The sequence below is a fragment of the Bacillus rossius genome, chromosome 5, assembly GCF_032445375.1.
Source record: "Bacillus rossius redtenbacheri isolate Brsri chromosome 5, Brsri_v3, whole genome shotgun sequence".
Classification (NCBI taxonomy): Eukaryota; Metazoa; Arthropoda; class Insecta; order Phasmatodea; family Bacillidae; genus Bacillus; species Bacillus rossius.
In genome coordinates this window covers 49,690,029-49,711,502 of record NC_086333.1, presented here as the reverse complement: position 1 = coordinate 49,711,502, position 21,474 = coordinate 49,690,029, and the positions used below count along the sequence as shown (strand labels likewise).

The following is a 21,474-nucleotide window of genomic DNA, read 5'->3' as shown; positions in this document are numbered from 1 at the left end:
CTCCTCCCACAATCTTGTTGTTCCTCTTGGGGGGAGGGGTTGGTAACCCGACCACGGGGAGTTACGTGTCCGGCCGCCTCTTGAGTGGTCGGCGGGGGGGGGGGGGGGGGACGGAGTAGCAGGCAGGTGGGAGGAGAGGCTTTTTTTTTCTTTTCGTCACCGCGCCAACGCGCCTGTGGAAAGCGCAGAGCGGCCGGAAGTAGGCCGCGACGGATGGGCGAAGAGAGCTTTCCCTTCCATCACCCCCTCCCCCCCTTCTTCCCCACGATCCTCGCTCTCCTCCTCCCCCTGGGCTTTCCTCCCTCCCGTCATCCGGCTCTTCACCGGCCGAGGCCGTACGTGTCTGTGTCTGTGTCTGTGAACCGGCACGCAAGTCTTCTCCGTCCGTCGTGTGCAGGGCAGCTGTGAAGTTTTTGTGCGGCGACCGTGACATTACATTGCGTGGAAATGAATACAAAGGCGTAATGCAAAGCCCCTTGAGGTGCTTTCGAGAATCATTTACTAGGCGTTTCATGTCTAAAAATGATTTCTGAAAACACTAGTTTTAGCCTATTTCACTCATAAAAATACGTTTATAAAAGCATTTAAGAATGCGCCCTCAGCGCATTATTAAATGCTTTTTTCGTAAACAGACCCCACTCGGATGTGTGAGCGGTTTATAAGTTGCTAGGTTTCTTCTGATGCTCTGCAAACTATGTGCCACTTAAGGCCCTGTCACATTCAATATTTGTCTCCAACTAAATTTTACAATAGAGTTGGAAGTGTAATTTTGGAAGAACAATGTCTTTCAAATTTCACCACTAAATATATTTGGACATATAACCAAAGATATCTTGAATCATGTCACACTATCGAAAAAATATTTTTTGGACTGAGCTAATTCAAACTTTTAAGTTTTTTCTCTTGTTTTGCAATTTCAATAATGCAACACAGTGCTAGATGGACATTTTGAACTTGTTTTTTGTTTTGCATTTATTAACTTTTTTTAAATATTTATAAATTGTACTCTTATTAATACTCTTTACGCAATAAAATTAATGTTCTGTGATTTTTAATGTAACAAAGACATAATTTTTTTAAATGTAAATAATTTCGTATACAAAATTTTCATTAACATTATTTTTGTTAGTTCACCTTTGTAACCCCTTTAATCGCCAATGTTTTATTTACCATTTTAAAGATTCGTTGTGACGGAAACAACACAATCTCCGTTTTCAGTGGGCACGATTATGATTGGTTGAGCTCGTCAAACATCCAACATATTTTATAGCCCGTTCTATTTGCAAAATATTTAATGTATACTCAAGTCATCAAACTAGCGAAACAAACATGGCTGCGCTATTGACTGTTTCGGTGACGCCATAAAATTACAACATTATTTGACCAAACATATGGGAAGGTGTGGGAAGCGAAAGATCGACAATGTGACATGGCCTTTTTTTGCCAGTGGTTATAAAATTTTCTGAAGTTGGGGGCGCATTAAAAATATTACAAAACATCACGGTAGCCTATGTATCGGATGGTATTTCGTGAGTGTCTACATTTTCCTGGTTAATTTATTTACCTTACAAAACATAAAACGCGGCAAACTGTACTAATACAACGTAAATTAGCTCTAAATAGCCAATTATTTATGTATATACTGTATTTTGTTTGGGATGTACATATTATAGTAAGAAAAGGAAAATGTTTCTTGTGGGATTTTTTTTTAAAGTTGATCCACGTGATTAATTATAATCACTAACAGTTTAATTGGACTTGCACTCACGCTGAAAGTAAAATGAAGCTTTCCCTGTCACGCTAAGGAGTTACGGCGCATTCCACACAGGATGGTGGAAAGTGTCGAGTCCTACACTAAAGGATGTGTGTTGTTTTCACTTGTGATAGTTCGCGCTCCAGATAACGGCGCCCCATCACGACAGACGCCACATGCGTATGTTCCAATGTTCCAAGGGCGGAACCAGTGATGTAGAGGGGGGGGGGGGGGTAGGTAAGTTCTTTAAATGAATCATGCAGTCGGGAATTTTGATTTGATACAATTTCTTGGGCATCCACCATTTGAGTTTTCCACTGTTTGTCAAGTGAAAAATTCACTAATGCAAAAATAAGAAATAATAATGAATACATAAACCCACAGAAAACAAGCCCTAAATCAGCTGATGTCAAACACAGATAAACCCAACCATGAACCTAAACGGGTATTAATTTATAACACAATATGACGACAGCACAGACGAACACATTCAATTTTAAATATCAGACAGCACAAGAATACCTGTTTAGGTTCATCGTTGCGTTCATATGTTTGACATCAGCTGTTTTAGGCTTGTTCTTGATTTGCATTCTTGAATTTTTCCATGACAAACAGTGCAAAACTGCAATGGCTTATGTCAATAAATTGTACTAAATCAAGGGGGTATGTAGCTGTAGAAAGGTGAAAAAAAAATATAAATGGTTAAATATGTCAGCCGCCTAAGCATTCACCGTCAATGAGGTGTTTTTTTTTTTTTTTTTTTTTTGCAAATAAGAAGGAAGGAACTGTAGTTCGAAAATTTGTAACTAATCTTCGCAAACAATTGTTTTGCTAGTAAAACAATGTTTTTAATTTTTTTAATTTGATCGTATGTCCTCCGGAACACCGTGAATTTATTGTAATAACTTTGACAGCATGCAGCCTCTTTAAAGCAAAGCTAATTATTTTTGGGGGAGGGGGGAATTCTTGGCAAAGAAGAGCTCCACAATAACCAAACTACAAAAAAAAAAATAACGTGAACAAACTTTCAAAAGGGTGCGCTTGCTGGGTTCCGTAAATTAATTTTTTGGAAGATATACGGTAATTAGCATACTTTCTTCAAACTCTCCTGTAAGTTATAATATTAGTCTGACATTCACATTTTAAAACTAATCTACGGCAATGTACTGATAGTTTTACAATAAAGACGTGTTTTACTAAAACTCTTTCAAAAGTTTAATTAGAAGTTCTTAACTGAAATACACTTGTCAAACATTTCTTCAAGATTCAAGAAAATTTATATTTTTATTTCGGGAAACACCTTCAAAAGAATAGGCTACACTTTAAGTGGGCGTCATCTGTACAAAAGTAAAAGTTATATAAAAGAGGAGACATCATTTCTGGGGAAAACTGTGGGAGAATAGAATCTATAAAAAATGTTGTGGCAGTAAATACAAGTAAGGTTATAGTAAAAAAAAGGGGGGGGGGGAATAAATGCAATGCTATTTAATTTAAATATATTTTTCAAATTTTTAAAAATTCGTTTTCACTAGTTTTTTATACCCATTTTTTTAGTAATGAGATACCACATTTTTAATTTTTGCTTTGAATAAAAATATGTTCAACCCTTGACGCTGCAGTTATCTCAGCGGGAAAATTTAGTGGACCTCTAACTTGTGGATGTTATAAAAAACTTTAAAATATATATAATTGCATTGGTGTGCTGACAAATAAATGATTGTTTTTTTAATTAAAAAAACTGTAAAAAATAATACCCAACTTATATTTCCGAAATATTTGTCATGGTGGTGAGTTAACATATAAGCTGTGATATATTTGGCATGTACATTTATAACTTAAAAAAAAAAAGAAAAAAAAAAAACTTGTTAAACTAGAAACTGATCGTGGGTGAAACCTCATATTTTTCAGCTGTATCGTTAGCCATGCGCGAAGTGCAACAAGTCTTAGTACTAATGAGATCGGTGTGACTGCGGCATAATTAAAGCTGTTGGGTTGGGGGGGGGGGGGGGGGGGGGGGGAAAGCAAAATCCCCGAGGCCAGGCCTACATGAAATCATCAGTTAAGTTTCAAGATTTTTTTTAAATTCTTGGTTTTACCCGTTATGACGAAAATTGCATGTATATTGCTAATATAATTCATAGGAAAGCTTATATCTAATGAGACACGGATAGATCACGTTGACGGTTATGGCCACAGACACGTTTACAATTTTTAAGTTTTTTTCTTTCTTTTCATACTGTTAGGTTTTGACAGATGTACGTTAAATAATGGCGAAAGAGGCCCGACGTAATCATTTGTTCCCGAACCTTTGGTTTCTCTCGATGTCCCTGGTGGACTCAAGGGATATATAACATTCTCCCCCCCCCCCCCCCCTTTTTTTATAATTCCATCCTCGAAGTTTTGAAAAATATTGCAGGGCGAGCTGTCAGAATGCCTTGAACAACAACCTACACAGAAAGTGACTCACGTGGATATTAATAATGTAACAGTACAAAACCCATTGCCCCGTCGAACTGTTTTTAAATACACAGATTATCATTATTTTTTCTCAAATCTCTCTTTGAAAAAAATATCCCGAATCCTCCTTTGGGTGAAGGGACAATATGACACCCAGTACACAGAAATAAATTTTCTGTACTAACACAAAATATTCCTTTCGAAATCAGTTGCCAAGAAATAGTTTTTAATGTTACAAGAAATATACGGTGTGCAAAACATGGCTATGGTTATTTTAACATACATGAAGTACCTTTTTCGAGATAATTCCGAGTATTTCTTACTAAAATTGCCGCATCATTTTATATTTGAATTGATGATACATTCAAGCATAATTTTTTTTAACCATGGAAAAGATATTAGAAAATTCAACAATTTGACTTTATTTTGCTGTATCATGCTTATTAATGTGCGCAGTAATTACTGTAATCCAACCAGGGACTTCAGGCTCAGAACGCCGGGCGGGAGATGTGTTAGGACGTCGCGCTGCATGCGAGGAGGTCGTGGGTTCGAATCCAACCCATCGCGTCAAGTAATTTACGAGCGCCGATTCGTTAGCGGTGCAGCTGGGATCGGGGCTCATTACAGTTTTGGAGTTGCCGTCGCCTTTAAACCTGTATGCATTACCGCGCGAAAAAAAAATTAATACCACTTTTATTTTTTTATCAATAAGTAGACTGTCTTTTCATTATGTTTTCCCATAATTTATTGTGTCTTAGCTTCTGGATTCGAAATTGATTTATAGAGCCCTAGTTTACATACTTGGACTAAACATGAACTGAACTCGTCTTATTGCGTTTCATTTATTTCGTTATATAAGGAACATGGATGTTTTTTCTTCGGCAATTTACCGTTCGATGCTCTCTAACTCACTACACGACAATCACTAAGTACTAAGTTTAAAAAAAAATTGTTGATTATTAATGCGGTGCCGCTAAAACCAGGGGCGCAACAACTTAATTTCCAAAAGGCAGGGGGGGGGGGGGCAATATACCTTTTTATAAAGAATCATAGATCCCCCCTATTGAAGCGGGGGGGTCCGGGGGTTCCTCCCCCGGGAAAAATTTGTATTTCAAGGTGGAAAATGGTGCTATTTAAGTAGTTTTATTATCTAAAAATTGATTACACAGCACTTTCTTTGCCCCCGTTTGCCCCCACTTCAAGGTTTCAGAGGGGGGGGAGGGCAAAATACCCTTGCCCCCCCCCCCCCCTGTTGTTGCGCCCCTGACTAAAACAGCTAAACATTTTACATACAACTGGATATGTTCATCAGCCATCTGTAGCAGCCAGATTTGTTTGGGGAATGACTGAGGTGTGTACCTCGGAGGACAGCGGCAGGTTTACGAGGCGTTGCGAGGGGCGTCTTCAAGACATGGCGCGGCTTCTCGCGGTGATATGTGGCCGCCCTGGGAGAGACGCGCGCGTGCTTCTCCAGTAACGGTTTTACCGCCCCCTTCTCTCCCCGGGCGGGACACTTTTGTGCGCGGCGGGGAGTGCTTGTAAATCCAGAAACGAGTGATAAAAGTGGAGAATGTTAGCTAACCGTTTTGAGATTTATGGACCTTGGGAGTCTGTGGGGGACAGGCGAAAGACGTGAAGGAGGGGGAGGGGGCGGGGTTGTTTAGTGGGAGATAAGAAATGCACTGTTAACACAGTCTCGTCCAATGCACGATTGTTTTCATTCGCGCTGTCCTTGTTTCGGTGTGCTCTGTTGCCAGATATACGCCATAGAGCACAAACGTTTTAGACATAACTTTGTAATGTGATGATAAAAATTTTTTTAAATGCTTCTGAAACATTGTATTTACGATTTTCTCATCCAAAATTTTGTTTTATATACTACAATTTCCTGTTGTATTTCGTCAATTTTATTTTTATTTCTAAGCAGTCGTGATGGGAAGACGCCATTTAGGTTTCAGCTGTTTCTTGCCTAAATTTTATTGATTGTTACTAAATATTAAAAAGTCTGCTCTATTGAGTATAGTGCATTATTTTATGGCATTATTTTTTTTTATAGTGACCAACTTGCTACGAAATAGTTTCTCCTGTGAAATAATATTGTTTTTTTAGCATTGAATTATAATTTTGTCAGAATGATCGCAACTGAAACAATGCCATCAATAGACACTTAGTTTACTGTCATAGAAAAATCAACACTTAGCAAAAAATAAAAATAAACATTAAGATTTTTTATTATAATAAAATATGGTAATCAAATTAACGTTTTTAATGCTAAAAAGCCGGGCAGAATCAATCATGCAACAGTGATCGCAATTTACTCTCGGTACTGCCATCTTAGCCTGAGACATACTTAAAGCATCGCATAATCGGGCGTTGTAATTGAATAAATTTTGTGGGGAAAAAAAAGTGCGTGACCGCCACGCGTGTTAGAGGGATAGAAAATATGTAGGATCTATAAATAATAAATCACAATGTTTTCTTTTTGCTTTGTAAATTCGGCAAGCTGCTTTGTCTGGAATTCTTGAACGGAAATTTTCCGGGAAAATATTTTTGTTCCATAATACACAAATATATTAAACTCGTGTTGCAATGTGCAAGAATGCGAGAGAGAAAGTACGCAAATACGTAAGTGAGCAAGTATGCGAGTGTGCTATAATACAGCATGCCATCGGAGCGCTGCTGCTGCCATCTGTGTTTTCGGCAACGGAAAAACTGCAGAAGGTCCTACAACTGTCTTAAGCTCTACTTTTATTTTCTCTGAGCGTTGCATTTTTGAAGTCAAACTTCTTTGCTGAGAGGGCTACAATTTTCGAGCGTTACGGAAATTCCGATCGCATGAGGGGAATACTTATGTACGTGGTGGGGAAACCAGGAGAGGAGGGGAATACTTGCACATCTGCATTATTGCACACTCGCATACTCTTCTTACACGTGCATACTTTCACACTCGCATACTTTCAACCTTGCATACTTTCAACCTTGCATACTTTCACACTCGCATACTTTCACACTCGCATAATTTCACACTCGCATACTTTCACACTCGCATAATTTCACACTCGCATAATTTCACACTCGCATACTTTCACACTCGCATAATTTCACACTCGCATACTTTCACACTCGCATAATTTCACACTCGCATAATTTCACACTGTGTACTATCTCACTTGCGTACTATCACACTTGCATACTTGCGCAATACCATATTTTTCCGCTCGCATACTCACTTTTTTTTTATCTGCGAACTCAGCCAAAGAGAACTATGTATCCTATACCTAATATATAAGCAAGAAGTTTCACTTCTGTCGCACGTGGACTTCGCGCGCACATATTTTTGTTGCACTTTTTCGTTGCGCTCTGATGACGTCATTGCCTTGACTAGCCCCGCCGGCTGTAGAAAAGTTTTCACTACGAGCGAAGATACGAAGTGGTTACTCGCGTGATCTGGAGTTGCTGGGACACGAAGAAATATGCATAATTTCCGAAAACCGCACGCCAATTTGAAAACTGATCAATATTTCTGGAGTGGCTTCTGTTCACGAATAGTATTCAATAACTTAGTATAACACATTTGATCTTTATTTGGCTCCTACTGGACCTAAATGAACTGTTCGCAGCTTATTTAGTAGCCTATATACACGTTTTTTTGTGTAAATGGAACTGAAATATTCATGTAAAATTACAGATATTTATAAGGTTAAATATTTACATGAAAACAATTATCGATACATAATACTGTTCGCAGTAATACTGGGTTAAGATATTTACCCGGGCATTTATTATTTGAGTTGTCCCAGTACCTCCAATAGTTAAAAGATGTTTTTAAAACTTTCTCTGATTAGCTTTCCAGTATTAACTGCGCACATTAATAAGCATAATAAGACAAAATACAGTCTGAATTATTGAATATTCTATTAACTTTTCCATATTTAATATGTATATATATGCGTGAATGAAACATTAAAAAAATCCTGTGTCAATTTTCGTAAGAAATACTCAGTATTATCTAGAAAAACTCATTTCATTTACGTAAAAGTAACTATAGTCATGTGTTGTACAAAGTTATATCTTTCCTGTAGTAAGTATTACAAACTTTTTCGTGGCAACTAGTTTTCAAAGGAATATTTTGTAAGACTACAAAAAAAGGTTTTCTGTGTATGAATGTGTCAACTTTTGGACTCTTAAATGACTAAATTATTTATTTTCTAAATGTGGCGGTGTTGTTAATACATCAAAAGTTTCTGGGTTGTAATCCAGAGTAACGAGCCTAATGCTGCGTCAAAATCAAGTGTAATAAGCTAAGTATATAACTTTAAACTTTTCTGAACCTTTTAAATCGCCACTAGTTCATATTTATCAAAAATTTATTTTATAATAACAGTTTATAATCCCGGACAACATTCTCGATCAACTTGTATACTTTTAAATATATGGAACTCACCTATAAACCACGCGCAGGCTTATTTTGTTATACGAATATCTGTAACTGTTTAATCCGCGTTAGTAAATATCTGGTTGTCATAGCTTACGAAAAAGGAAGAAATAAAAAAATAGCAAATGCACATCTTGAATAATGTAGCGTCAAAAATGTGAAAGAGTTTTACGAAAAGATCGTGTAGTTTTAGAGTTTACTTCTTACAAGTAAAAAACACATACTCTATCTTTATAAATATAATATATATATATATATATATGTTCAATATTGTGCAATGTATATATGTTTAAAATGACACGTTTCACCAGGTATCTTAAATTTCTTTCGCTCTACAATCCTGACGTTCATGAGTTACAGATATAAAATTATGTAACATTTTAATCAATTTATTTTTCATTCTGTTTTGCAATAAAGAATTTTTTATGCGTGCACTAAAGTTATGTATGTTTCCGAAATGTTTTAGCAATGTCACAACTTTTGACCATTAAACTGGTTAATGGGTAGTTCTTCGTCTACCTTCGACCTTGTGTTCATCTTCCAAGTCCTTCTTTTATTGCTTCCTCTTGCGTAGCTGCAGTGCGGCTTTCTTTTTCACCAACTACCCAACACCACTCGTTTCTTACGATAAACGAGAAATGTAAGAATCACTTAAATTACGTTTTTGTAACTTAAATTATTACTGTAAAATTATATATACAAACAATGTTTTCGTTACTATACCACGTCGGTTTTAAACTGAGTTTGTGGTCCAATCTAGAATGAGAAAAGCCCCTAGTATCTATTATAAAATAATTTAAATAATATTATAGATATGTTAGCGATTTTATTTTCCGCACGAGTCAAAACAATATATTTCTTTACTAGTGGCCCGTCCCGGCTTCGCACGGGTGGACATGATTTTTTTTAATATTTTTACCTTTTATTTATATTTTTTGTTGTTTCATTTCTGTATTAATTTAACACAGTATCACATTATATATGTATACTTACAATCCGAATTTGTTAATTTTTTTATTAAAGTAACTTATTTAATCTTAAGGGAGACATATTACTTAGTATTTTTTTATTTACATTTTTACAACATTTTACATTTTTATCTGATCCTACCTAATTAAATTTCCTAAGTTTTTATTAATATGTTTTTTGTTGTTTTTTTAATTTTTATATTTTTTGTTGTTTTAGGCGTGTGTATTTATTTTAAAGAGTTTTGTAATTTTTACATTTCTGTATTTACATTTTTATTTTAAAGCTTTATTTATTTCTATTGGTTCTTACTTTTATTTTACCAAACTTTTACCTTAAAGCTTCACTGTACACTATGTTGGCAGTGGTATTTGTATGTGATAACAAAACATATTGATTTTCAGGAGATCCTACTCGAGAAAGGACGATGAGAGAAGCACTCTTTTCTTAGGTCGATGCCAACAATCGAAAAAGTTTGTCCCTGTGATTTATTTATCGTAAGGCCAAACGATATATTTACACGAAAACTGTAACCTTTTAAAGGATATAGGCAAATCTGTCGGAATCATCGGGATTGGCGGAATGTGAGCGAGCTGTCCGGCCGCGGGCCCAGTGATGATTGTTGCTACAATCACATTGTCTCGTAATTCCTTTATCAAAAGTCTTGTGCCATTACACATACTGGGAGGGCTTACATTTCTCAATAGCATAATGGTAGTACTTCCTTTTAATTTTAGTTCGTGGGGTGGCAAGCCGGCAGGATTAAGGGAATTTAAAAATTATTGTGGGTAGTGCACTGTATCTTCGATGTTGCACACGGTGTTAATAGATTTGTAACATTTAAAATCACCCGGTACTTTTTCCATGATCATTCTATTTATCTCATTTACTGAGTCGTTTCTCGGTGACACTATTGCCCTCGAACAGAGCCAATTGAAATTTCTTTCTGTGAGATTTTCGATGTCGGAATAAATTGTGTCTATCAGAATTTATAGACTGTTAACAGTTTGAGCTAATTCATTGTCCAACAATACTTGGGGGCTATGTAAAATGTTGAAAAAATGTAAATAAAAAAATACTAAGTAATATATCTCCCTTAAGATTAAATAAGTTACTTTAATAAAAAAAGATGCACAAAATAGGATTGTAAGTATACATAGATAATGTGATACTGTGTTTGAAAAATATATAAATTAAACAAAAAAATAAATAAAAGATAAAAATATAAACAAAATAATGTCCACCCTTGCGAAGCCGGGACGGGCCGCTAGTGACTTATTAAATTCGTAATATCAATTGATTGGAATAACCGATTTGAACAATTCAAAAAGTAATCTACATGAATTGAAACAGTCTTGAAAACAATATGATTTATTTGGATAAGGATTTAAACAGAAGTATGAATAACATGGTCTAATTTTGGTCGGTATTCTATCAACTTTTAAAATGTAAAAAAGTGGTTATTATGACATAACGATAATAGTTGGACATATATTATCGCGAAATTTTTTGTTGACATTGATATGTTCTTGAATATTGTAGCATATACTTTTGTTCTATCATCAATATTTTCCGCAGCGCATGCGACGTAAGATGTTTTATGGCATTTTTTACACCTTGGATTACGTTACTAAAGTTTTAGTAAGAATTCCTTATCTTTTCTAGCAATAAATATAGCCTATGTTACTCAGGGTGAATGTAGCTTTCTAATGGTGAAAAAATTTTTGAAATCGGCACAGTAGTTTTTGAGTTTATTCATTACAAACATACACACAAAAATACAAATCTTTCCTCTTTATAATGTTAGTGTAGATGTAGATTATTGTGATACTAAATATTTTTTAATGACAAAAATAATAAACGTTTGATGTTTGACTGAATGTTTGTTACTCAATTATGTATTTACTACTGAACCGATTTCCTTAACATTTGAAACAGAGTTAGCCCGTGTGCTGAATTAGGTTATACATATGCTATAAGCGGGGTTAATTCTGTTTTATAATGAAATTTTTTGGAAGTTCAGACATTGGATGGCGTTCTTATATGTCCACCAAGCAAAACATTTGAATTCTAGGAGTTATGCTCTTTTTAGTTTAACTACGTGGATAATATGTACCTCTACTCGGAAACTGTGGTTTACTTGCGTAATCCTACCGCAAATAAAAAGCTGAATATTACTGGTATTTTGAACCACCGTAATAGTTTAAATTAAAAAGTATTACAGACCGAAATGTTTTTAGTATTAAAGGCAATGTAATTTTGTTTATACATTCTATGGCAATTCGTACTGTATATACGCAGCTGAATGTGCAAACAACAAACAGCGACTTTTAAACGAGTTTTTTTTCCCCTTGTGTTAATTTGAGAGTAGGCCTTGGCATATATATGTTTTTTACTGTTTTAAATAAAAAAATATTACTTTTTGTAATTTGTTTATATCTTTAAATATAAAAGGTGAAACTCAAAACCCAAGCACATTCCTATCAAACATGCTAATTTTTATTAATGTTTGGCATAGCTTCGAAATTTATTCTTCGTGTGCAATCCACTTTACTAAGTTATTTTTAACTGCTATCCTGAGTATGAATCGGGAAGAAGAAAAGTTTTTTTTCACAGATAGTAAAATATTAGTTTATTTTAACTTATTTTATTCTTAATATTTAACGAAACTAAATAACATCAGTGCCGCGGTTGGGGACGAAAAGATACCGAACGTATAAAAAAGCAGGCATTTTGTAAACTAGTTGAAGTGAAACTATTGGTTTAATACCGACCGCATGTTACCAACCAGTATGGAATATTGGGATTGCCAGTTTGAAAATAAAACCACAGCATATCAGGCCATAGTTATATAAACAATGCCATTTCAAAAATGAGTATGGTCACATATTCTTATGGACTTACACCATTGCCGTTTTTCACTGTTTATCATAGAAAAATAAGCCTAAATAAGCAGATGTCCAAAATATAGACCCAATAGTGAACCAAAACAGGTATTAAGGATAAAACAATGACGATAGCACAGATGAACACATTCAAATTTGAAATATCAGACAGCACAATAATTCCGTGGAAGGAATTTAGTCATGCCATAATAACAGCACAGATGAACACAGTGGGCTAACAACGAGACAGTTTAAGCAAAACTAGGAAATGCAGACAGACAACAAACCTGGACAACGCAGCAAACATAAGAACACAACAATGACTTAAACAATATAATGGACAACACATCACCGACAAACCTAGAAGGTCACAACTGTTTTACAATAGGAAACCTACTGTGTTCGTCTGCGCTGTCGTCGTTGTGTTGTCCATAATACCTGTTTAGTTTCATTGATTTGCTCTTTTCGATATCAGCTGATTTATGCTTGTTCTCTGTGGGATTATGTTTCTATTTTTATTTCTTATCTTGCATTCTTGAGTGTTTTCCAAGACAAACAGTGCAAAACTGCAATGGTGTATGTCCAAAAAATTGAATTAAATCAAAATTCCCCATTGCGTGAACCATTTAAAGAACACGTCATTAAATTTTTGTTCTGTTCACAGAAAACTAATGGTAAATGTCACGTGAGTCTGTGTTTATCCGAGGCGTTATTTTTTTTATTTTCGCGCTCAACTCACCCTGACCTTGAACGCTATAAGAAACTCCTAAACGTATTTGATAATTTCACACCGTTTTGTATTTCTTAAAACGTAGTTACAATACTACAATACTTCGCGGTTGTGCACACAATCGGCAAATAAAGTAACTAGCCTTCGCAAGTAAAAACACTGTCTCACACTTACGCATTTAATTGATAGAAAATATCCTCCGAAAAACGTTGAGCTGTGCAGTTAAGTTACGTTTATATTATTTACGTTATTCATTTATAACCAGGAAATTTCGGCACTAGGGCTTGGCAGTTGTCACCAAAAACAATTTACTGTTCGGTAACGCACGTTATTTGTTTTACAACGTGGTGTCCTAAGTTCAAGCTGGAATCGCGTGTAAGTGGAAACAGCACGTAAACATCGTATTAAGCGTAACTATGTAGGAAAATGTTTCATCAGCTTTTTGACCTCGATAGTATGCGCATTGTTTGCGACGGGGTATTGATAAACAATTCGCGCTAACTGTGTACAGGCCACAATGCGCGTTTCCCTTCTTCCATGTCCACACAGACGCCCGCTCACGTAATTTCCAGTTAACTCAGAACTTCATCATCACGTGATTCCATGCGATAAAAGTGAAACGGCTTTGAATTGAGAACTTCCAGTATAGGGTAATTATCACATGTTGACTTCGAAGGAATCCTCAAAAACATTTGCTTCGATAGCAGCTTAGACTCCCAGTAGTGGACACTGAATCTCAGTGAGTGTTAGCTCCGAGAGCAAGGGCGCAAATCTGATAGGTACGTATGGTAAAAAAAATGAGGGGGGGGGGGGGGGGAGAGAGTATCTGCTGCTCAAGAGTTTCGCGCGCGGGGCTAAAGACCGAAGTCATTTCATTAGGCTGTCTTTAGGCCTAAAGGCATGTAATAAGCAGAAAAAAAAATCATTATATTCAAAACTTTTTCCTTAAAACATAGTTGTTTTTAATTAAATTTATCTCCCTGTTTCACAGTCACGAGTGCATCCACAATGAATGTTTCCTCCCCTCCCGGCCACCTTGATGATCTACGTCATGATTCCGAGGCACTGGTAGCAATCGCAGACGTAATACCAGTGTTCTGAATGGTTTTCAACTTCAGGGTATAAAGTTGCAAACTCGTTGATTTAATCATTTGAAACAGTGCGTGTTGTGTTTGGAGATTATCATTTCAATTCAGGAACTCCGAGCTTTTATTTGTCTACCGAGCGTGTTCGGTCGTGGTTTCGTCCTGACCGGCTCCCCTTGTGGTCCAAAAGAGGTCTCCTACTTTTTACTACCGCCTCTCAGGATTAAAGATGGCGCATCTCTTCGATACACGCGTATATCAGCTAACAACCCGCGGCTTGGCTCACGCAATTTCAGGGAATTGCCAAAAGTTTGTAAGTAAAGCATGTGATTAATTTCCAAACTTTTTTTTTTTAGTTTAGAAGTAAACACAATAAACTTTCAGGTGAATATAAGATTTTGTTTTAAACAAAATTGTTTCAGATTTATATTTTTTTCAAGCGGTAATACATAAGTATGTTTCATTTTTAGTACAGATTTAGAACCCGATTTTATAACTAACATTTTAGTTTATTTGGGAATATTGTTTAACTCATTTTCATTTCATGAGGTAGGCAAGTTAAAACATCATGAAACATGCAACAAATTTAATTTTAATTATTATTTAATGCCATCGTTTACAATTACATTTATTTCGGTTACAGCTATGGCAGGATAATAAAACATTTTCACCTTATTACAGATGCATACATTATTTAAGATTTTTTCAAACAATTGCATTTATATTTAAAATGTAGAATACAGCTATCGAAATTTCTTATTTACCTATGAATGTATTGATGGTTATACTTATTATTAAGTAAAGAAAAGAACTATAATTTTCTCCCGTCGCCATGTTTTGGTGTGATAAACATCACTAACCCCCACTTCCCACCGCCACACATACACAACATCAATTACCAGTTTTAGAGACTCGGATCAGTGTGTGAGCAATGCGCCCCTGATAGAGTATGCAGCCCGCTCGCCTGGCGGAGCGTATGTCTGGGAGTGTAGGCTTTGAATATATATACTGTATAGAAGTCGCGAGTGGATAGGATTTACTCTACGATTTCAGGAGCGTATGATGAGCAGCTTGGGAACTTCACCGCTGCAGGGCGATGCCGTAACGCCCTGTATCGTCTTAGGTTGTTATTTACACGTTAGAGCGCAGCACTGTCGCCCGCTGTCATTCCCCGCATTCCCCACCTATCATTCACTGCAGCTCAAGGTCGTTCAACGGGAGGGGGAAGGGGGTGTTTGAAGGAGTTCGACACTTGTCCGCTAGGGACCACCACAAGTCGATGCCCTAGAGATGGTGGCGATTGCGGCGGTGAATTAACCAACTACCTCAAACCGTATTAGAAATTTTAACCTGGGCTGGCGACTTCTATACAGTATATTTATATTCAAAGGTGTAGGTGACCGCGCCACTCACTACCCCCCTCTCCACCGCTCGTCACTTCTCTCTGGCGCGCATGCGCCATGGCCACTTCACGGCGACGGTGCTTTCGGGACCCGTAGAACCTTCCAGGCGAGACCAGAGAGGCGCCAGCGAGCTGACTGCGAGCACGCTCATTCAGCGACGCAAGACGCGGAAAAAATCGAAGGTCGCGTAGATTCTCGCAAGAAGACGCTGCGTCATTACGAACACAGCTTTTTTTTTTTTTCGTTAAACGCCGACCATTGTTTACGTTCTGACGGTATATACCGTAACACATTTCGTACGGTAGTTATCGCGCCGATTCGACGTTATATGCCATGTGATGATGGCGTGAAACTAAGAGGTTAGCGATTTAATATAACTATAATAAATATTATATAAAGTGGAATTTTAGTGGCACGATTTTCTTTTATCATAACTGAGTCTGTTAAGGAGCCAAACCCATTTACAATGAAGTTTAACGTAAACAATATTTGAGATTAGGAACTGTTATGTTAGTCAATTTTATTTATGGTTTAATGTTTGCTATGGCAGTACACAACATTTACGATGCAAATTATTTACTCCATCTTAAAATTAAAATATTATCAAACAAATCACAGATAGTTCAAATGTCCGAAATAAAAATTAAATCTACAAAAAAAAAAGAGTATATTATTTAAAGTATCGGTGAAAAATATTGTACATATTTAACTGACAAAGTAGTTTATTTTAACGCACGCGTTAATTATTCACTGGTTGCTGACCCTTCTTTGATGTCATTGATTTCTGCCGCGTCTCACAAGTCTCGCGGATCGTAACGAAACGCACCCCGCCATGTTGGTTCGTAATCACCAAATGCGGTACGTTTTTCGGTGGAGCGTGGAGTGTACAGCAAGTCTCCGCGCGTGCTCGCAATCGGCCCGCTGGACTCCGCAGGACAGAAATGGAATGTCCTTGTACTGGTAGTGGAAGAGAAAGGGACGCGGGCGTCATACTGTGTCGCGGCGGGGTTCCCCCAGAGATAAGAGCGGACAGCGCTTCGCTCCTTCCAACTCTGGCCGCCTCGTAACAATACGTATTTATTCGCCAGTCCTGGTTTTCCCGCGACTTTGCAAATGCTCCAAGGTAACGCATGTCCACAGCGCTTCCCAAAATTACCTATCCCCAAGCAAAAAAAAAAAAATCCAGAACCGCTGGATCTGTTGTTTCGGCCCTTCCTGCTAGTGTCACCAAGAATACGTGAATTGGTAGTGACGTGAACGTGAAGCTTTCACGTCGTCGATGTATTTGATGCCGAAATGGTTTTCCGGCGGGTCACGTCAGCAGTATGTTGAAGTTTCTTTGGAAACCGGGGTCCGGCGTGGAGCAGGTATATGACTTCACGGTCGTCATAATGGATTACCTCGACCTTCGCCGTCATCTTGGATACGCCAGCTTGGATCGTAGAAAATCCTCGGAAATTATTTATATTGCAGCCGAGGTAAAGGTGTTCCAAGATGTGGTGGTCATGGCGTCTTTGACCTGCTCAACACTTCTCGACACCGACGCTACCGCCACACCTGGAACCCAGTTTCTCGAGGAACATTCATGTGTACTACTTGATGTGTTACCTTACCTGAGATAATTACGAATTGTCCTTTGTGAGACAGCGTTCCGAAATTCTTTTTTTTTCCCCTGCTGGGATCCACCGTGACTCCCGCCAAAACGGTAATCGAACAGTGTATCTTAGACAGGGATCACATTATCCCGTCTCCTCCGTCCGACGTCCGACCGTCCCTCACTTGTTCGTCCGTCAGCTCCACTCATCTAACCAAGCGACTCACAGCACGACTTCATCCGTCCGTCAAAACACCTACGCAAATCAGTCCTGCCAACAAGCCATGTTTTCTCACTCAGAGATTTATCTTCAGGTTGTTTGCTATTTACGTCGCGTACCTGTACGTATCGTATTAGTATGGGGCATGTATTATTTTTTTTTGCGAAAAGATCTGATCACTCATTAGGCTGCAAAAAAATGTATGCCTGCGCCAGCCGTCTGCAAGAGAAGCCTTTTGCCCTATTTGCCCGAGGCATTCAGAACGTGTTTTATTTCGCACTGTGGTTGTAATTGATGTGCGTGTTGTAGACGTACACTTGGGTGGAATTCAGCCAACCACGAAAAACACGCAGTGCAACAATGTGTTAATACACAGCTAGTCTCAAAATATTATCGCAAAAAAAAGCACGCCCCATATGTATTAGAAAATCCTCGGTCAAATCAAGGGACGTGATTGAATTGTCTGCATGCGAGTTTAAAGACAGCCGTCATGTTATCATGAGAAAAACCTGAACCAACAAAAGTACGAACTTCACAGACCTGTATTCTGGTGACAATTGACAGGCGCAACCAACCCATAGATATGACCCGTCAGTCAGTACGTCTAAAGTACAAGTTTGCAAGACTTTTGAAAGACGGACGGGTGAAATTTTTTGGGCCATCCGGTTCAGGGACGTTCGCCAAGGGGGGGGGGGGGGGGGGAAATTGGATGTATTCGCACCGACAAATGGAAAGAATTTGGAAACAAACAGCGAGCTAAAGAGGTGCTAAATCTCCCTTCTTCCCCTCTCTTCAGAATGAAATTCTGCGTGAACTCATGCCCTGATTGGCTGCAGGTCACCTGATCGGTGGACGGCTGTCGGACGTACGGATGCTAAGGACTGTTGTAATTTCAGGCTTACGTCACGTGGCGCCGCAGGTCTGCCTGTGTGACTTGAATGTCGTGTTGAACTAAGACCGTGAATTAAACTGTCATTTGTCTTTTTTTTCCCCCCCGCAGTCATCGCGACGTATATCAGGCCTCGTGATGATTGATGGCAGAAAACGTGCTTGAGCTGTCGACTGACGTGAAAGGAATTGGGCAGGGGGGGGGGAGGGTGTGTCCAGCATGCTGCGCACTAGAGATCGAGGTGACAGCGACCAAAACAGTTTCGTAGAGCAGTGCTGCATCTGACGTGACGGGAAATATTGTGGCAGGGTCTCAAGTAGATGAATTACGACCTTATATGTAACAGCGTGACCCATTTTGGAAGCAGCAGCTATTTTCCGAGTCCCAGCCTCTTCATCCTTGAGTATGACAGATCTTGATTGAGTCATGTCAAGATGAACGTTGAAACGATTGATTGGGTGTTTTACGTACATCGGCTGCGATAATTTAGGCTCACCGTGTTTTTAAACGAGTGTGTCCAGTTTGCAGTTTAGTTGTAGTTTTGTTTTTGATACATTTGATTTATTTTTTTTATTTTCACCGTTATGGAAGCAGAAACAAATCGAATACTTTCTTCATACCAATGGACCAATGGAATTTTAGAAAATGTAACTCCCCAAAGGAACAACTTAAATCCTTCAGTTTATTTTACCGACTGATTTTTGATGATTTAAGAATTCAGTACCTCGGAAACAAACGAGCCTAACTCAAAATTTGACTATCTTGTTTTATTGTAGATTGTCTTGAGTTTGGCTTTGAAAAAGTACTCCATTCGGAAAAAAAATTAAACATAAGTTTCTGCTTGCCAGCCACACCTATATTTAGGTTCATGGTTGTATCACTTACTTTCTTGTGAAGTTTCTCATTTTGTTCTGATGTACAAAATTTAATTTACTGACGTTATTCCCTGGTTTTACTGTGACTAGAATTTCATTGGAATAAAACATGATTCCAGGATTATATGATACCTAATGTGTTGAACATCACACTTCGGTACGCAATATATCGAAAAGTTTGGTTGTGCGGTGGTTTCTCATTGTCTTCTGAGGCATGAAGCTGAAATATTCCGGACCCACCCTCATAAATCACGGCAAATTTACGGACTTTTCGACGAAGGATTAATCTCGAATAAACTAAGAGTTCTTCGTAATTTCGAATAACATAGTCTTCGTAGAAACAATGCCATATTTTGACTTCAGAGTTCTATTTTTTTTCCCCCACTATAAACAGCGTTAACACACAAGTGGAAGAAATATGTTAGTTTTTGCAGTAGGTTTCATGAGGTTTTGAATGTTCTGCTTGTATACCAAGATTATTCTTGTGGATTCATGTTTAAAAGAAAGTCAACTTGGTACCCGCAAATTTGCAAAGATCCGTGGATAATTTGTAACCATTAAAGGTGAAAATTTTTAACATTGTATCAGGGAGAATTCGGTGAGAGATTTTTGGTGTGTAATGATCAAGCATCCTGTCAGTTGAAAAAAAAACGTTTCGGAACCAGTACATTTAGGATGCCATCCGTTTGAAGGGAAAATTTCGGCGATGGGAGTTGCCTAAGTTAAATGACAAGTCTCCGAATGAGTCCAAGTGGATGAAGTGAGAGCGTGAGTCGACCTTCGCCGCAACTCGTCGGGAGTTATTTTTTTTTTGTTGTTTTATTTCTGTCTTGACGTTCTAATGAGTGCCGCTGTTACTCAACGGGAGCTGATCGCCGAGCGAATGACTTTCCATCAAAGGAATAGAAGTTTGCCGGTGACGCAATCGTGCGAGTGGTGAGAGACAAGGGGATGGTCGGTTGGGTGGAGTTCGTGCGGCGAGGTCGCGTGGGTTCCGATCGGAACAACTACGCGCGCACGACCCCAGAATTAAATGATCATCGAGTCGACGTACAAATGGTTCCGGGGCCTTAAAGACTCTCTCTCTCTCACGCCATTTTATCGTCGTAACTATTATTTAAGGGCCCTCAGTATACCCCCAACGGATGTTCGTTAAGTGCAATCAATGGACGTAAAAAATTCGCGCAAAAAGTTCGTAGTAACCATCAATTGCGCGAATGTTTACACTCGATTTATTACACTTTCAAGGGGAGGGCACTACTTGGGAAATTCATTTCAGGGTGGTCAATCCTTTGAAATAATAAAGCGCACTGGCCAACCAATGCCGAGAAATAAAGTCTTTGAAAATTTAATAACACTTTATATACCTACTAGTTAAGTTTCACTTAGGCCAATGGCGCAGCGGCCTAGGTGGTGACGTACTTGCTTGCCGTCCAGACACTCGGGTTTTCGATTTTCACTGATGATAACTTTTTTAATAATTTAAATTTTAAATAAATATACTGTTTAAAAATATTGATTTTTTATATGAATAATATTTAATTTATTAAACGTTTTTAATTTACTTGGTATAATTTTATATTTAAATAAAAATAATAATTCAATCTTTCAAATATAAAAATAATAATTGTTACAATAATTATTTATAGTCGTTATAATAATTAAAGAATAAGATTGCTTAATGCATAAATTTTATTCGTATATTTTGTTTTACAAACAAGAACGTGGATTATGATTATCACAAAAATTTAAAACAAAAAAATATTTTGGCCCTTACGCAGTAAATAAAGAAATAACTGTTTACATGAATTATTACAGTATTATTATTTAAATATCAAGTAATATCTAAAAAAATAAAACAAATATAATAATTAGGTTAAAATAATTTATATTAAAAAAAAGTATTGATAAACAGTAGATTTCTTTAAAAAAAAATTAAAATTATTTTAAAATAAAGTGATTGTCAGCGAGAATCGAAACCCTAGCATCTGGGTGGAAAGCATGTACGTCAGCACCCACGCCGCTGCGCTGTTGGCCAGAGTGAAACTTAACTGGTATATAAACTATACTTTAATTTTCATAAGCAATTTTTCGTAATTGGCTGGCCGGTGCGCTTTATTATTTCAAGGGGTGAACACCCTAAAGGTATTCTAATACACCGAGTCTCACCCTGAAATGAATT

The 21,474-nt window shown here is 37.5% G+C and overlaps 1 protein-coding gene across 1 annotated transcript in view; it reads left to right on the top strand.

The window, feature by feature from the left end:
- The window catches only part of LOC134531781 (nuclear receptor coactivator 7), a 667,626-nt gene that overhangs the window by 14,650 nt on the left and 631,502 nt on the right, over window positions 1–21,474 (top strand). The window lies entirely within an intron of this gene.